Below are 16,365 nucleotides of genomic sequence, written 5' to 3'. Positions count from 1 at the left end.
GCCATGGCGATTTCAAGGGTTTTCAAGTAATGTAATGAGCTGCTTTCACAAGCAGGTACAAACTGGCCCTAGTGCACCATTGCTTAAGAGGAAGTCTGCTGGGTCCAGGGACTCCTGGGAAGTAGTCCTGATTGAAAAAAGAGAGAAAGACACACACACACCCTTGGTTCTCACCTTTGAATATGGTTGTAGGATATGATGTGACAAAGAGGCAAAAAGTGTGCTCAACACACTTAGGCAGATGGAGCAGATGAGAATAAAGAGCCCAGAAAGAAGCCTAAGAGTAAATGGTCAATGATTTTCAACAAGGGGCACCAAGACTATTCAATGGGGAAAGGATAGTCGTTCAACAAATGGTGCGGACAAACCAGATATCCACACGCACAGGAATGAACTTGGTCCCTTTCCTTACACTATATACAAAAGTTGACTCAAAATGGGTCAAAGACCTAATGATAAAAGCTGAAACTATAAGGAAAAGTTTCATTTGGTTTGAGGTTAGGGATGGAGAGAAGTTCAGAGATGAGGTTTAGATCAAGGTTAAGAGTGGAACCAGGGATGAGGTTGGAGTTAGAGGTGATGTGGCGGGGAGCCAGAGATGGGGTGGCAGGTTGGGACAAGGTGGAAGGTCAGAAAGGATGAATATCAGGAACAGGGAGAGATCCAGAATAGGGAGAAGCTGGGGCTGGGGTTATTGAGATTCAGGGAGGTTCAGTGGGGTTGTGACCAGCTTTGGGGTGAAGTGTAGGAATGGGATGAGTGTGTGAGTGTGGTGAGTCTCAGGGAGAGATGTCAGAACTGGAGTGAATGTCAGGGGCTACTATTGTAGTCCAGTTAGTGGCTGGAGCAAAAAGACATCACTGGTAGATTCACCATTTTCTGGGGAGCATTGTCTAAAATGCTTTTCTGGGGGCCAGGATGGAGGTACCTTGGCTGTCCAGCTGAGGGTCTCCAAGTGGGTTGATGAGAAAGGAGTTAGGGCTCAAGCCCTAAGAGATAGATCTGATTCAGGAGAGAAGCCGGAAGAATGCTGAAGAAATCCAGGGAGGAAGACTGGCAACAGGGTCTGGGAATCTCCCCTTCCTCTCCCTCCCTTCTTCTCCTAATGCCCTTCCACCTCTCAACTGCAAGCTTAAATGTCCATTTCCTCCATCCTCTGATGTCCCAAAGACAACTCTGTCAGGGGCTTCAGTAAGTAAATATGGATCCATATTGGGTCTGGGGAAACACAAATGACGAATATGTATCTGAAAAGATGCTTGGCCTTGCTAGTAACCTGGGAAGTGGGAATCAAACAGCAATAAAATAACTTGGAAGTATTTTAAATAGGGAGGGTTATATAGTTGACTCTCAAACAACATGGGTTTGAATTGTGTGGGTCCACTGATAATGTGGATTTCAAAAATAAATACAGTACTGTAAACCTCTTTTCATCATGATTTTAAAAAATTTTAAATACAATCTACTCCCCCAACATGGGGCTTGCACTCATGACCCCAAGACCAAGAGTCCCATGCCCCACTGACTGAGTGAGCCAAGTGCCCTCTCATGATTTTCTCAATAAAATTTTCTCCAGCTTACTCTATTGTAAGAATATAGTATATAGAACATACAAAATATGTGTTCATCTACTATGCATGTTATTGGCAAGGATTCTGGTCAACAGGAAGCTGTTAGCAGTTAAGTTTTTGGGGAGTCAAGAGTTTACATACAGATTTGCCATGGCATGGTGGGGTCCATGTCCCGCACCCCTCTGTTGTTTAAGGGCCAACTGTAGTCAGAACTCCCTTTGAACAAGGGCAACATTGTTCCCTTAGATTTTCAATGCAATGTGTGATTCTCTGGGTAGAGCTCAACACAGAAATGATTTGGGTTTCAGATCTGTAACAATGTCAGGATGTGGGTACTGAAATAACAGGGCATCCTGAAATATCAAAAACAAGTGTTTCAACCACTAGATAGGGCAAGGTCAAGGAGATGTTTCACCTCAGGGAGGGGATCAGTGTCCAGGGTGAGGCTGGGATCAGGGATGGAGTGCATCTTGGGAGGGGACTGGGGTGTCAGAGACGGTAGTAAGCCAGGGATGGGACTAGGTTAGGGATGTGGGGAACATCAAGGATAGAGTGGGGGATAAGGGTTGGGATGTGAATGTATGTTCTGTTCAATGCTTGCTGCTTGTAAGTTTTGAAAATTTGATTTGGGGGCACCTGGCTGGCTTACTGGAAAGAGCATGCGACTCTTGATCTCAGGGTGGTGAGTTTGAGCCCCACCTTGGGTGTAGAGATTACTAAAAATAAATGAATGAATGATGAGTGAACGAACTTAAAAAAAATAAAGTATATAATGTTTTAAAAAAAAGAAAGTTTGTTTTGTGGGCTAGGTTAACATTTTCCAGTCTCCATGTAATTATGTTGAAATATACTACTTTCCCCTACACTAGTTATCCATCTGACCAACCGTGGCCTCCTCACCATCCCTTGCCCCCAGTCCAGTGGCCTGTTCTTACTAGTTTCAGCAAAAACATTAATTGAGAGTCCAGGTTTTATCTATAGGGGTTTAAGATGGTCCCTTTCCCTGCAACCTGCATTTGAACTAGGGACTTTCAGAGGAAATAAAATGATGCAGACGAAATAAAATGACCACCTCCTCTTTGGTCCAAGGGTCTTTCCCGAGATGTGTCTTCTCTGAGATGACCACTAACTGAGAAATCATGATGGACTACAGCCTTTTGCTGTTTCCACGCAGAGGTTGGGGCGGCCAAAGATCTCTGGGTTTGGCCCTTCTAGAAAGCCACAAATGGCTAACAGCTATGTTCTCACCACAGTTGCTTTTATGTAACCTGGGACTCTGCTTTTAAACTCAAGATTCTTTTTCCAACCTTGAGGGTAAACATGAATTTAAGAATTAAAAATATATAAAATAAACAGAATATGTTTTAGACTTTCTAAAATTAGTTTTTTTAATCAAAATATTTCATGTACATTGTTTAAAAAAGTGAAATAGCTTTATAAAGCTTATAATGAACATCAGCAGCAGTCCTCCTGCCATACTCCCTGCGGGAGAAGGAAACAACTTTCAACTCTCATAGCTGTTTCATTTAATAGTGGTGTACACATTTCTAAATATCATGCTTATTCAGCTGGCTCTTGATTTTTTTCCCCCAGATTTAGATATCATTTATTGACTTTCTCCTTTGGCTTCTGAGGCTTTAACATTTTTTCAAACTCTCTCAAGCATTTACCCTGTCCAAGCAAACACAAATACCACCCCTCCCTTTCTCCCAGGACAGATAATCACACTTTTTGGTTAAATCAACATTCAATGTTTTTGTTATAATGACTATATAAGAAATTATTCATAGTTGGACACAATGTTTACATTTCCTTTCTTTGTACAAGTTCTGTCTTCCCTGGAATTAATAATAGGATTTTCATCGTTACTTTTTATTACATCATTCTCAAATGTCTCCCTCAATACATTCACATTCATCAGATAACCTATATATATATTTTTCTTTCTTGGAGACCTCTCTCCTGCAGCCCTTCCTAGTCCTGTTTTCAATCTGGACAGGTTACTTTTCAGGCCTGTGCTTTTTAAATTTTTTTCCTAAATTGCTTTAACTACCTTACCAGATTAATTTTAGAATCTGATAGCCAATTTCTATAAGATTATCCTACTGGGATTTTAATTTGGATTATGTTGAATCTGCAGATCAGTTTGGAGAAAGTTGACATCTGAAAAATATTGAGTTTTCTAATCCATAACATGGTATCTTTCTCCAACAATTTTTCACATCTTGTCTAATTTATCTAGGTAATGTTTTGTAGTTTTCAGTACATAGATCTTGTACATGTTTTGTTAAATTTATCCCTAAGTATTTTGTGGTTATTTGGATACTATTATAAATGATATTTAATTTTTTTCCAGGTTTTTTTCTTACCAGTACATATAAATATAATTGAGTTCTATATATTAACCTTGTATTCTGGGAGCTCAAGAAATTCTCTTATTAGATCTAGTGGTTTTATTTATTTTTAAAAAATATTTATTTATTTGACAGAGAGAGAGAGAGAGAGAGCGAGAGAGGGAACACAAGCAGGGGGAGTGGGCGAGGGAGAAGCAGGCTTCCTGCTGTGCAGGGAGCCCGATGTGGGACTCGATCCCAGGACCCTGGGATCATGACCTGAGCCGAAAGCAGACGCTTAACGACTGAGCCACCCAGGCACCCCTAGTGGTTTTATTTTTAAAGATCTTTTTGGGTTTTATATGTACATAATCATGTCATCTGAGAATAAACACAGTTTTATTTCTTCCTTTTTAAAATGTCTTTTATTTATTTTTCTTGCCTTAATTCATTAGCTAGGACCTCCAGTACAATGCTGAATAGAAGTTGTGAAAGTGAACATCCTTGCCCTGTTCCCAGTCTTAGGAGTTAAGCATTCAGTCTTTCTCTATTAAATATGATGTTAGCTGAAGATTTTTCATAGAGGATCTTTACCAGGTTGAGGAAGTTCCTTTCATGAATGGGTGTTAAATCTTCCTCTTTCTTTAAGTGCTTACAGGCTTTGTGACCAAGGGCAGATTACTTAGCTTCCCTCTACTACCTTATAAAATGTGGATAATAACAATGTTCAGCTATTTCCTATGGAGATTAAATTAAATGAGCACACATACACACCTATGATATTTAGAGGAATGCCTAGCATACAATAGGTACTATATAAATGTCATCAATAATAAGCATTATTTTGGTTTATCCCTTATTTTGCTGGATTACTAGATTTTGCTAAGGAAGGATATATGGGAAATAACTTTTTGGAGACCTTGAATTTCCAAAAAATGCTTTTTTTTTTTTTAAAAAAAGATTTTATTTATTTATTTGGGATAGAGAGAGAGAGCAAGAGAGAGGGAGCATGAGTTGGAGGGGAGGGTAGAGTGAGACAGAGAGGCAGACTCCCCGCTGAGCAGGGAGCTGGACATGGGGCTTGACCCCAGGACCCTGAGATCATGACCTGAGCTGAAGGCATACGGTTAACCGACTGAGCCACCCAGGCACCCCCCAAAAAAGCTTTTATTCTACTCTTACACTTGATTGGTATTTTGGCTGAGTATTGAATTCTAGGTTGGAATTAATTTTCTTTCAGAATTTTTCTGTCTCTTGATTTCATCTAGCTTCTAGGGTGCTGTTGAGACTGCTGATGCTCTTCTAATTCTTGATCTGTTGTAAGAGACTGACTTTTCTCCTAGAAACTTTTAGGGGGCTCCTGGCTGGCTCAGTTGGTAGAGTGTGTGACTCTTGATCTCAGGGTTGTGAGTTCGAACCCCACATTGGGTGTGAAGATTACTTAAAAAAAGAAACTTTTAGGATATTTTCTTTATCTTCTTAATTTTAGAATGCACGATGATGTGCCTTGGTGGGGGTTCTTTTCTCATTCATTTTGCTGGTGAATCCTTTTAATCTGGAAACTCAGGTTCTGTGAAATTTTCTGGTATTATTTATTTGATAATTTTCTACCCTTCATTTTCTCTATTCCCTTCTTTCTAGGATTCCTTTTACTTGGGTGTTGAACTCCCCAAGGTTGATTCACTAATACATTTTTTGTTATCACTTTTTGCTGTTTTTCAATATCTTCATCTTTCCACTTCTCATGAAGTTACCCTTAACTTTATTGTCCAACCTGTTAATTGGAGTTTAACATTTCTGATATCATATTTTAAATTTCCAGTAGGCTTTTTTTCTGTTCCCCAAGGTTCTCTTTTATAACATCTCTTTCTTGCCTCATGGTTGCAATATTTCCTCTTACCTTTCTGAAGATATTACGGTTTTTGCGACGTTCTTTAGCTCCCTTCATTTTCTCCTGGTCCAATAACATTTACTTTCTGATTCCTGTTAAAAAAAACTCATATTTTCTCTCACATTTTCGTTGTTCTTGTATATTGTGGGGTTATGCCTTAAAAATCCCTTTAGTGTTGGGGTGCCTGGGTGGCTCAGTCGGTTAAGGCTCAGGTCATGATCCCAGGGTCCTAGGATCAAGCCCCGCAGCCCCGCTCTCCCTCTGTCCTCCCCACCAGCTCGTGCTCACTCTCTCTATCCCAAATAAATAAATAAATAAATAAATAAATAAAATTAAAAAAAAATCCCTTTAGTGTCATTTTTAGTGGATTTTTGAGGGGAAGCAGAGATAAAAACTTTCCTTCAATCTTCCATTTTTGATAAAATTCCCCTGGATTTAAAAAATATACTTATTTTAAGGGCACAATCAGATTGCTCTGTTATATTCAGTTCCTCAGGTCTAAATTCTCCTATTTGTTATGTTGGCTGACTGTTGATTGTAGTGGTATTAGGTCTTTGTAATATTTGATTGTGAGCTCATCTGTTGAAGAACATTTTTTTTTTTTATCTCCATGGGAGTCTTGCATGTGTTTTAGATTATGAAGAAGTCTACACAGGGACAGTGTCATGGCCGTCCTTGCTGGAACTCTACTGGGTTACATGGTTCAGAGCATTTTTTGTTATTGTTGTTATTTCTTGGTCTTGGGTTTCCATACCATTTCAAAGGGCAGATTTGTGTCCTCCCCATTTGCTACTCAAGCTTGGGACTCGGGACTGTACCCCAGGTGGCTCCCTTTTCCCTATGGCCTAGGGCAAGCAGCTCACTTTCCGGTCATGTCTCAGAGCTACCTGGTGTTTTTCTATCTCCAGACAAGGGTGGGCCAACTCTTTCCTGGTTCTTAGCTTTTTGCTGGTGTGTGGGGTCTGTAGACCTGCTGCTGTTACCATTCCCATCCTTGAGGTGCATGACCAGTTCTAGCATCCTTCTGGGTTCCTCTGGCTTTAATTCCTTCCTGATAAGTCCATACATTTCTAAGTTCCTTTCCATCTGGCCCTTAGATCTCTCTCTCTCCTTTTGCTTTTGATCTCTGGCATTTATTTAAAAACTTAAAAATACGTGTAATCTAACATATTTCTACACAGATTGTGTGTGTGTGTGTGTGTGTGTGTGTGTGTGTGTTGTTTCTCATGCCTCCTCAGTCCACCATCATGATGACAGGGTATCAGTAAAAATTCAAATAGCACACAAAATAAAAACAAAGTTTCCCTTCCTATTCTTTACTTCCTTTCCATAAAGATAAGCACTGTTAAAACTTTCTCCCAATACATCTTAAATGTCAACCTGGAAAAGGCATTGATCAGATTTCTAGTTAACTCACAGTGTGGATGCGTATGTGTGTGTTGGAGGTGAGTGATATTGCATTATCCCAGAATTATCACCCCCTTCTTTTAGCCAGGTTCAGATTGGGGGGGGTGGGAGGGTGGGAGAAGTAAGATAGAGAAGGTAAGTAGGAAGGTGCTTCTGAAGAAATCCAGTCACTTCCGACATGGGAAGAAGTTGTATTGCCCAACAGAAATATGAGGCCACATCCGTACCTCTGTTGGTTCCCATGTTGTAAACAAGGCTGTCTTCCTGAAAGAGCTGGCTTTGCTCCAGCTTTGAAAGGGTGGAGGGTGGAGGGAGACTAAGCATGCAGTGCAGGGCTCCCCAGTTTGCCAGTGTTCTGTGCACCCCTCTTGGCTGGGATCCTGATGATACTTAGCACGCACCATTCCCTGTGTACATTGACCAACGTGTTTTAGAAAACATACATGAATGAGTAAGAATCAAATAACCAGTTAACTGATTATGTATCAAATGTCTACTATGTGCCCAACTTTGTGTTCAATCCTTAAGATGAGGGCATATCCTGTGGAAATGAAACTGAGGGGATAAAGGAAACTTGTGAATGGAGAATGTGTGAAGAGTTCATGAAATTTCCTATAGTGTCATGGTGATCAGAACAAAGAGGTCTATCTGGGGGTCCTAATGTACCACAAGCTCAATCTGAAGATTTGGGGGAAGTACTTCTAATTAAATAAAAGAGAAAGAAAAGAAAAGAAAGACTTAGCAGCTGTGTGACTTTGAACATTCACTAAAACTTTCTGAAACTCAGTTTCCTCTTTATTGAAATGAGATCTGATTAGTTAAGCTCCCTTCCAGTTCCAGGAGGTGATCTAAATCTAAGAGTCTACTGAGATGTACAAATGCATCCATATTTGTGCAGATGTAGAGTTCTATGACTTGATAGAAAATTTTTCATCTTTGCTCAGATCACGATCATTAGTGATTAGATACATCATAGAAAGCCACTTCTTTGTGCTTTCCAGGAAGCTGCTGACCAGGTCTAACATGAGTGGTTCCAGAAAGGCCTCCCTTCTTTCTCCTGCTCTCCCCTCCTTCCTCCTTTCTTCCTCCTCCCCTTCTAATACTTTCTTTTCTTATCTGTCAGCAGTTCATTATTTGGGGTAGGCAGGCCCTCTGGAAAAAGGGCAAATACCCCTGGGTGAGGGAAATACTTTTCTTCCAGGCACTAAGCCTAGAACAAGAATGGTTGGAATCATTCCTTCACACAGAAGACTCTTTTTCTGAGCCATGAGGCTCAGAGGTTAACTTCTCGAGGTCATGAGAAGCTTGCATGCAGCTGTCTGACATGTCAGCTTAGCCTGTCACTAACAGATGTGTCTGCTAATTGAAAACCTAATCTGTGTCAGGCACTATGAAAGACACTTCTTACATTCATGATTTCATTTAATGCTCACCGAGACTTTATGGTAGGAATTACTATTATTCCCATTTTACAGATAAGGGAAATAAGAGCCAAGGAGATTAAGTACCTTGCTCAAGGTAACACAGCAGCAGATAAGTGGCAAAACTGGAGATTAAATCAAGGACTAAGTGCTTTCAGAGTCTGAGCTCTCAACTGCTCATGGTAGGTGAAGAAGCTCTGCGGTAGAGCGAGAGCCATGGTAAGGATTTGAGTCAGGCTGGGTCTTTTTTTTTTTAAGATTTTATTTATTTATTTGACAGAGAGAGAGGTAGCAAGAACAGGAACACAAGCAGGCGGAGTGGGAGAGGGAGACGCAGGCTTCCCGCTGAGCAGGGAGCCTGATGTGGGGCTCGATCCCGGGACCCTGGGATCATGACCTGAGCCGAAGGCAGACGCTTAACGACTGAGCCACCCAGGCGCCCTGAGTCAGGCTGGGTCTTGGTCTATCTTGACTTCTATGATCTTGAGCAAGTAACTTAACTTCTCTGAACCCCTGTGTCCTTGAAGGGATGGTAACATTAAATGCTTGTCAAGGTTCAAGGTAATATATGCCAGACTCTTGAAATAGACCAGGGCTTTGACAAATGGCAGACATTATTACCATAGCAGAGAGTCTTGGGAGGGTGAGTCAGCTGAAGAACTGGCAAGTATCCCCAAACCTTCTAACTTTAATGGCAGTGCTTCCTGCATGATGTCGAGAGGGCAAGGGGCTAATAGGAGAGTTGGGATAAACCACTTTCATAGGCATTGGGCAGCTCTGAGATGAAAGGACAGAACTTGGAAAGGGGATCAATGGTCTAGTTTCATGTTCCTACAACAACCATTTTTTTCTCTTCTTCTGAATCATTCCCATTAGCATACAAGCTCCTTTCTTATAATAACCCTCCCTTGACCCCACCACATCCCTGTCAGCTATGGTCCTATTTCTCTGCTCCACTTTGCAGCTGAGATCTGAGTCTCATGGCTCAAGGGACTCTTCAAGCCTATGAAGGGAGATGAGGGACATTTAGCAGAGTCTCAGATGGAACCTGAACTGGGCCACTCTGGGGGTTCATGTAAGTCTGAGCACACTTGAAAGGAACAAGAGGCCAAGGGCCTTTTAGGAAATGAGCTCATTTCTATGGGACAAGAGTAAAGTCCATGGGCCTGCAGAGCGTAATGAGTCAGTATTGGGGACAATGGGAGTGGACACTGTGGTTAAGACTATGGACTCTGGCCCATGGATTCTCACCTAAGGGTTTGGGGGTTGGGCTGGGAGAGGAAATGAAAAACGCTGGGAAGTTTTGCTGGTGCAAGCAACACACTCACTCAGGGAAACTGGCCTTGTTCTTTCTAGGTCGCCAGGCTGGAATTGGCAGAGGGATGCAGGCCAGCTTGACAAGAAAGCCAAGGAGCCTTAAAGGGACAAGTGGGAAGAGGGTCCCAGAGAGGTTCCTTGAGGTGCCAAATCACAGCTTGCTCATTGGGTGTCCTTATACTGGTTGTAGACAAAGAAAGAGCTCAAGAAGAAAATGATGGTTAGATTTTCAGTCCCACCAGTAACATAGGAGAGCTATTTCTCTACACGCCTCACTTCCTCACTTCCTCCTTCTTAAAGGTTTATTTTCCCTGGGCTCCTGCTTTCCTCCTGTATCTTTGTCTTCTTTTCAGTCTCTTTGGAAGGCTCCTCTTCCTCTCCCAGACCCTTAAATGCTGATTTTCTTCCAGATTCCATTGCCCCCCTTTTCCTGCCCTTTCTCTATTATCAGCTTCCCCTGGGTGATGTTATCTACCCCTGTGGCTTTAGTGATCTGCCACCTCAGTGAAAATGATCTTCAAAAATGTGTTTCTAAGCTAGCCATTTCTCTTGGGCTTCCCGAGCTAAATTTTCCAATGCACATTGACATGCCTACTTGGATGTAACCATAAATCCAAAATGAAAGCCAGTATCTTCTCTCCAAAACCTGCTTTCTTCAAGCTGTTAGTCCAAGCTATGGGTGGAAGAAATCTTTTTGACCCACTCCCTCTTTCTTGCTGCCCTACCCCTATCCCTGATGGCTAAGTCCTATTGTCTTGCTCTTAAAGAGCTCCTAAACTCCACTCGCATTTTCATTACTTTGCCCAGACTCTCACCATTTCTGCTATAGCCTCCTGACTGGACTCCTGCCTGAACTTCTAGCCATTGTGGTCCATTCACACACCACTCAGGGAACGATCCGTTTGCATATTCATCTGCTGAAAGCTTTTCCAGATCTCCTGTTGCCTGTGGGATAAAGCTTCAACTTTTGGCATAGCATTCAAGGTTCTCTGAGGTTTGGCTTTGCCTTCTGGCCTGGTCCTATTTATCTTATCCCACATCTGTTATGACCTTTGCTTTGGCCAGACTGTTTTCCTTAAATTTCCCCTAATACATCATGCTGTCTGCCTTAGTCTAGATTTCTTTGCTTGTAAGTAATAGAAATCTGCTTTAAAGAGACTTGACGCCTAAAAGGAATTTAGTGGAAGGATCCAAGGGTCATCTGACGGACCCTAAGGGTCAGGAGATTCCAAGAGGGAAAAGAACAAGGAACAGGAAGGTAGCTCTTTTCTTGGGCTCTCTCTCTTTGGGGACTACTGATTTTTCATCTCTACTACATTTAGCAGTTCTGTTTCACTCCTCTTTCCAGGCATACCAGCTTTCTCTGCTTCTTTCTGCCCACAGCTACTGCACAAGTTTACATCACCCCAGGTCAATTGAAAATCCCAAGTAACATCCCAGCCTTCCATTTCCAGAAAAGCAACTCTGATTGGCCCAGCTTTGGCCATGGAGGCAGCTTCTGGTAGAACACACAGAGCTTGGAGAAGGGAGGCTTGGATGATAACCTCAAAGAAGTCTCAAAGAAGCTCATCACTGAGCTTTTGTGTCTACTATTCCCTTTCACTGGATGCCCTTCCCTGCATCTCCATCTGTTAAATTCTATTCACCCCTCAAAAGTTAGCTCACAAGCTAGACTGTTTTGAAAGCCTCCCTACATTGAGTTATGAGTCCCTCCATGTGTTCCCATAAAGCCATTGCATACCTTGATTCAAATGCTTATTGCATTTGGGTTGTGTTAATTGATTTCCTGTGTTTCTCTGTTAGACCATAAGGTCTTGGGGGTAGACACTGAACCTGTTTACCTCTTCTTATTTAAAGTCAGGGGAAGAGTGAGGTCTAAAACAGGGATTGATCAACTTTTAAATGAATGAACAGAACAGCTAATTAGTCTCCATTTACCGCATGCAAATATTTTTCTGGGCAGGATCCAGGCGTATGATGGGAAAGAGAACATACCACACTGGCTTTCTCCAATGACAGCATGTTCTCCGCTGTTCATCAGAGTCCCGTGAGTGTCAGCCCTCAGGAAGCTGCGTGATTTAAGGTTAGTCTTCTGAAAGTTTATGTGGTTCTGACTTCCTAGATAAAAACTGCCTAATCTGACTTATTAGCAGATATAAGAAAATGGATAGCTAAAAGCAGAACAGATTGGGTCGCAGGACAGATTTTCAAAATGTCACCACCTTTATACAACAGGTAAGTTGATGGTCGTTGTGGTCATTTCATATTGACACTCTAGCTGGGAGCTCATATGAACTTTGCATCAGTGTTGCTGTGCATACAGTTTAGCCCGAATTACTACATCTGTGAAGTTGAAGCAAAATTTTTAATTTTAATTCTGGTTAGTTAACATACAGTGCTGTGTTAGTTTCTGGTGTACAATACAGTGATTCCACAATTCCATACATCGCCCGCTGCTCCTCATGACAAGTCCACTGCTCCTCATGACAAGTACACTCCTTAACCCCCATCACTTATTTCACCCATCCCCCCACACCCCACCCCTCTGGTAACCATCAGTTTGTTCTCTATAATTAAGAATCTGCTTCTTGGTTTGTCTCCCTCTGTCTCTTGTTTTTTCCCTTTGCTCGTTTGCTGAGCTACATGCTTTATACGTGCTCACTAACTAATCTAATCCTTAAAACTACCTTATGAGGCTGGCTCTGTAATTAGTCTATTTTACAGAGGGGGAAGCTGAGGCACAAGAGTTTAACTAGAGTTGGGATGTGCATGTAGGAATCTGGTCCCAGGGCTTACCACCTAAGCTAAACCTACTTATAGGTGGTGAGCCCTGGGGGCAGATCCCTAAATAGCTAAATCTACCATCTAGACCAGCTCCAAATGTTTACGGGCTTCTCGTGATGGATGCAAATAAATGAAGAAGTAAAAGTCTCTAGTTTTGAGTTTTCCTTCCCCTTGGATCTTTATCTATAGGTACGAGAAGAAAAAGGTCAGGGGCACGTTCTCATGAATCTTGCTGTCAGTTCTATGGGAATTAGGTTCCCCAGCAACTTGACAGGAGGCTTCCTGGTATAGTGAAGACGGCAATGGATGAGGGACCTGGAGACCAGGGTCTAGTTCTGCTTCTTTCACTTGTAGTTCAAGACCTTTGGCAAGTGTCCACCTGTTCTGGGTCTCCAGTCACTCACCTGTTAAAAGGGGAGTTCAGTCCAGAAGGGGATATTTTAAGCTCCCTTCCACCCAGACCGTGTAGATTTAGGTAGGGCAGTTCAGGGCCACCACTCACAGATGGGCAGATTTGACGCTGCACAGCCTAAGGGGTGCCATTTGCATAGAGTATGATGTGAATAACACTTATATGTATGTGTCCTAAGCTGAGTTAGCAGGATCTTCCCATAAACAGAGGGTTTTTGTGCAATCCTGACCCTGGTCCCTGGGAGCTCCTATGACATTGAGACTCCTGAGCCTTTCAGAAGCTCCCTGGGAGTCATGCTCCTGCATTTTGGCAACTGAGTTAGACTCAAGTGTGGACTTACAGGGCAGCAGAGTTGTCCAAATTGTCATAGGCAGCTGTGCAGTCTAGTGTAGTAAGTCCTTTAGCATAATGCTGGCCATCCAAGAAAGTCCTCTAGAAATGTTAGCTGGTCTTATTACTGTAGTGGAATAGAGAAGAACATGGGACAGGTACCCTCATGGGACTCAAGAGTTTGACCCCATCTCTGAGTCAGCTTGGCACAGAGCCAGCTTTGATAGGAAGCTGACCCTGCTGTTTTTGGTCAGGGGAACATGTCTGACATCAGACTTTGCAAGGCTCTATTGAGAAATCAGTTGTGTGTCTGTCTTCTCCAGGAAGGTGACTTGTGAATGTCTCTGAAGCTGCTGGGGGAGGGGCCTTGAGTTGGGACGGGATCTCCATTCCTCCCCACATTCCCTCCCCATCCCCACATTGGTTCCACCTTGGGCAGGTAGAGTGGTCCGGAGGAGGCTGCAATGCAAGGCCACCTTGCTTCGGGCTCAGGGTCAGCAGGGGTTGGAGGGTCTTAGAGAGTGGAAGCGTACAGTATGGAGAGAGAGAGGAAGTAGAATATAGACCTGTAAGGGAAAGACTGACCTTCACAAACAATTCTCATTCCAACAGTGCGTTTCTCATTGCTAGTTTGGGCCTCTCTGCCATCATTGCTTCTGGGGGAGTGGGTTTTAAACTTGAGTCTTGATCAGACTCATCTGGGCCTCCAGATTCCCAGGACCCACCCTCACCTACTCAGATTCAGTAGCACTGCGACCCTCACCTTACATTAACCTTAAGCTGGGGTGGTGAGTCGGATACCTTCCATTTGTCCTCTAGGTCCACTCTCTGCCTTTCTTACCCTGCTCTATGCCCTGGGAATCTGACCGATATGGACTACCTCAATGGATTCCCCTGTCCTCTGGATTCTGAGTTCAGCCAATGGGAACCCTTGCAGCAGATGGATGGGCAGGAGCTTCAAGTCAGGCATCCCCCAGCTCTGTCCCTGCTAGTTGCTGGGATTGGCTCCTGCCAGGGAGCCCTTATCGTACAGCTTCCTCCACGTAATGGCAGCCTCGCCTTACCCCTTAGGCCTAGTGGCATTAACAGTTCCCAGCTGTTACTGACCCTGGGGTACTGCACCATTGCTCATTACATTCCCCAAATTCTTTCCGCACTTTACTAAACTCTCACGAGTTTGATAAAACGCTCTCTCCTGGCCCAGCTCCAGTCTGCCATCTGGTTCTGCCGGGGTTCCGATCCATTCAGGGGTTGTCCGTAAAGCTGCCTTCGAAGCAAGGGGCCCATTTTAAACATGGCACACTTTTAGAAACACTGCTTCATGGCCTTTAATGCTCTCTAGTTCTTTTTTGGCCCCTCGGTGCTTAACTCATTTGAGACAAAGGTGACGTTTTGCGAAAGCAACTTTACCAGAAATGAAGTGGGAAAAAAAAAAAAAAAAAAGGACTGTTCACTGAGAAAATATAAAGGCCTAGAAACATATCCACAAAGCCTAGCCCCCTTGTCTGTGAGGAGGCCGATATGTGTGCTGCCTGGCATGCCCCCTGCACGGACAGTCAGGCCTCAGTTCCTGCATTTTGGAGAAAAGCCCACCCCAATCAAATACACTGAAACAATGCAAAACTGTATGAATTGATCCTGCATATCACTCTACCCTCCAGTTCTCTTTAACTATAACTCCTTTCAACAACTGTGTGTATTCTCCCAGATGTTCTCCTGAACACTTATTATATATATATTTTTTATTATTATGTTATGTGTTTTTACACACATGGATAAGCCATTTACTACACACACTGCCCTACTTTCCTTTTTCATCCAGCATTATTTCTTAAAGATCTTTCCAGGTCCTCTCGTATCACTACTCATTATTTTTTTAAAGATTTTTTTTAACAACTTTATTGAATATAACTTACCTACCATAAAATTCACCTGCTTTAAGTACACCATGTGATGACTTTTTAGCAGGTTTGCAGAGTTGTACAACTATTACCACAATCCAGATTTAGAATATTTCCACTGCTCCTAAAAGAAGCCTTGTGCCTGTTTGCAAGCATTCCCTGCTCCCCTCCCCAACCCTACCACGCACCTGCTCTCTGTCTCCATAGATTTGTCTTTTTGAGACATTTTATGTCAGTGGAATCATACAATATGTGGTCTTCTGTTCTGGCTTTTTCCACTTAGCACCACGTTTTTGCCTTGTGTTTAAACCACTGAATCCAATGTATTCCATGGCCTGGATGCTCCTTCACTGTCTATTGGACCCTTTCCCTCCTGTTGAACATTCAGGTTGTTTCTAAGCTTTGAGTTTTAGAAAGAACGCCATGACAAATATCCTGTACACATTTGTCTACCTATGTGGGTATTTCTATAGGGTGGATTTCTAGAAGTATAATTCCTGGATCAGAAGGTATATGCACTAAAATAGATATGATCAAATTGCCTTCTCTCAAGGTTGTACCTATTTACCCTGCTACAAGTGTGCATGATAATATTGTCTTCTAATCTGGTGGATTCTGACCCCAAAACTACAGGATGTAGTAGCCTCCACTTGGCTCCCTGCAGTGGTTCCTCCAAATGACCAGAGTTGTCCCTTTGTTCTTCTGATAACTTTCTTCATATTTTTCCTTTATTTTACTAATCAAAAGCATAAAAATAGGTGAATAGGACACATACTACAGGTCTTGAAAACTAATGACTATAGCTTTAAGAATAATAATACAACTAATCCCAGGTAGCCATAATCTAGGTAAAGAAAGAGAATATTCCCAGTACTTTCAAAAGCCCCAATGTGTTCCTCCCTGATAGATTCAAACTCTAAATAAACATTATTCAAGCGTTGGTGGTGATCATTCTTTCTCTTTATAGTCTGCACTTAAGTTTGCCTGAAAGATTTGCA

The 16,365-nt window shown here is 42.5% G+C and overlaps 1 long non-coding RNA gene across 1 annotated transcript in view; it reads left to right on the top strand.

The window, feature by feature from the left end:
• LOC118529977 (uncharacterized) overlaps positions 1-16,365 on the top strand; it is a 61,098-nt gene that overhangs the window by 17,404 nt on the left and 27,329 nt on the right. Inside the window, exon 3 of the long non-coding RNA XR_004914414.2 lies at positions 11,904-12,023. This is a non-coding gene — a long non-coding RNA (uncharacterized LOC118529977). The remainder of the gene's footprint in view (positions 1-11,903; positions 12,024-16,365) is intronic.

Source organism: Halichoerus grypus, chromosome 4, assembly GCF_964656455.1.
Source record: "Halichoerus grypus chromosome 4, mHalGry1.hap1.1, whole genome shotgun sequence".
NCBI classification, from domain to species: Eukaryota; Metazoa; Chordata; class Mammalia; order Carnivora; family Phocidae; genus Halichoerus; species Halichoerus grypus.
The sequence above is the reverse complement of the archived record's forward strand: the minus strand, read 5'-3'. Positions and strand labels throughout refer to the sequence as shown.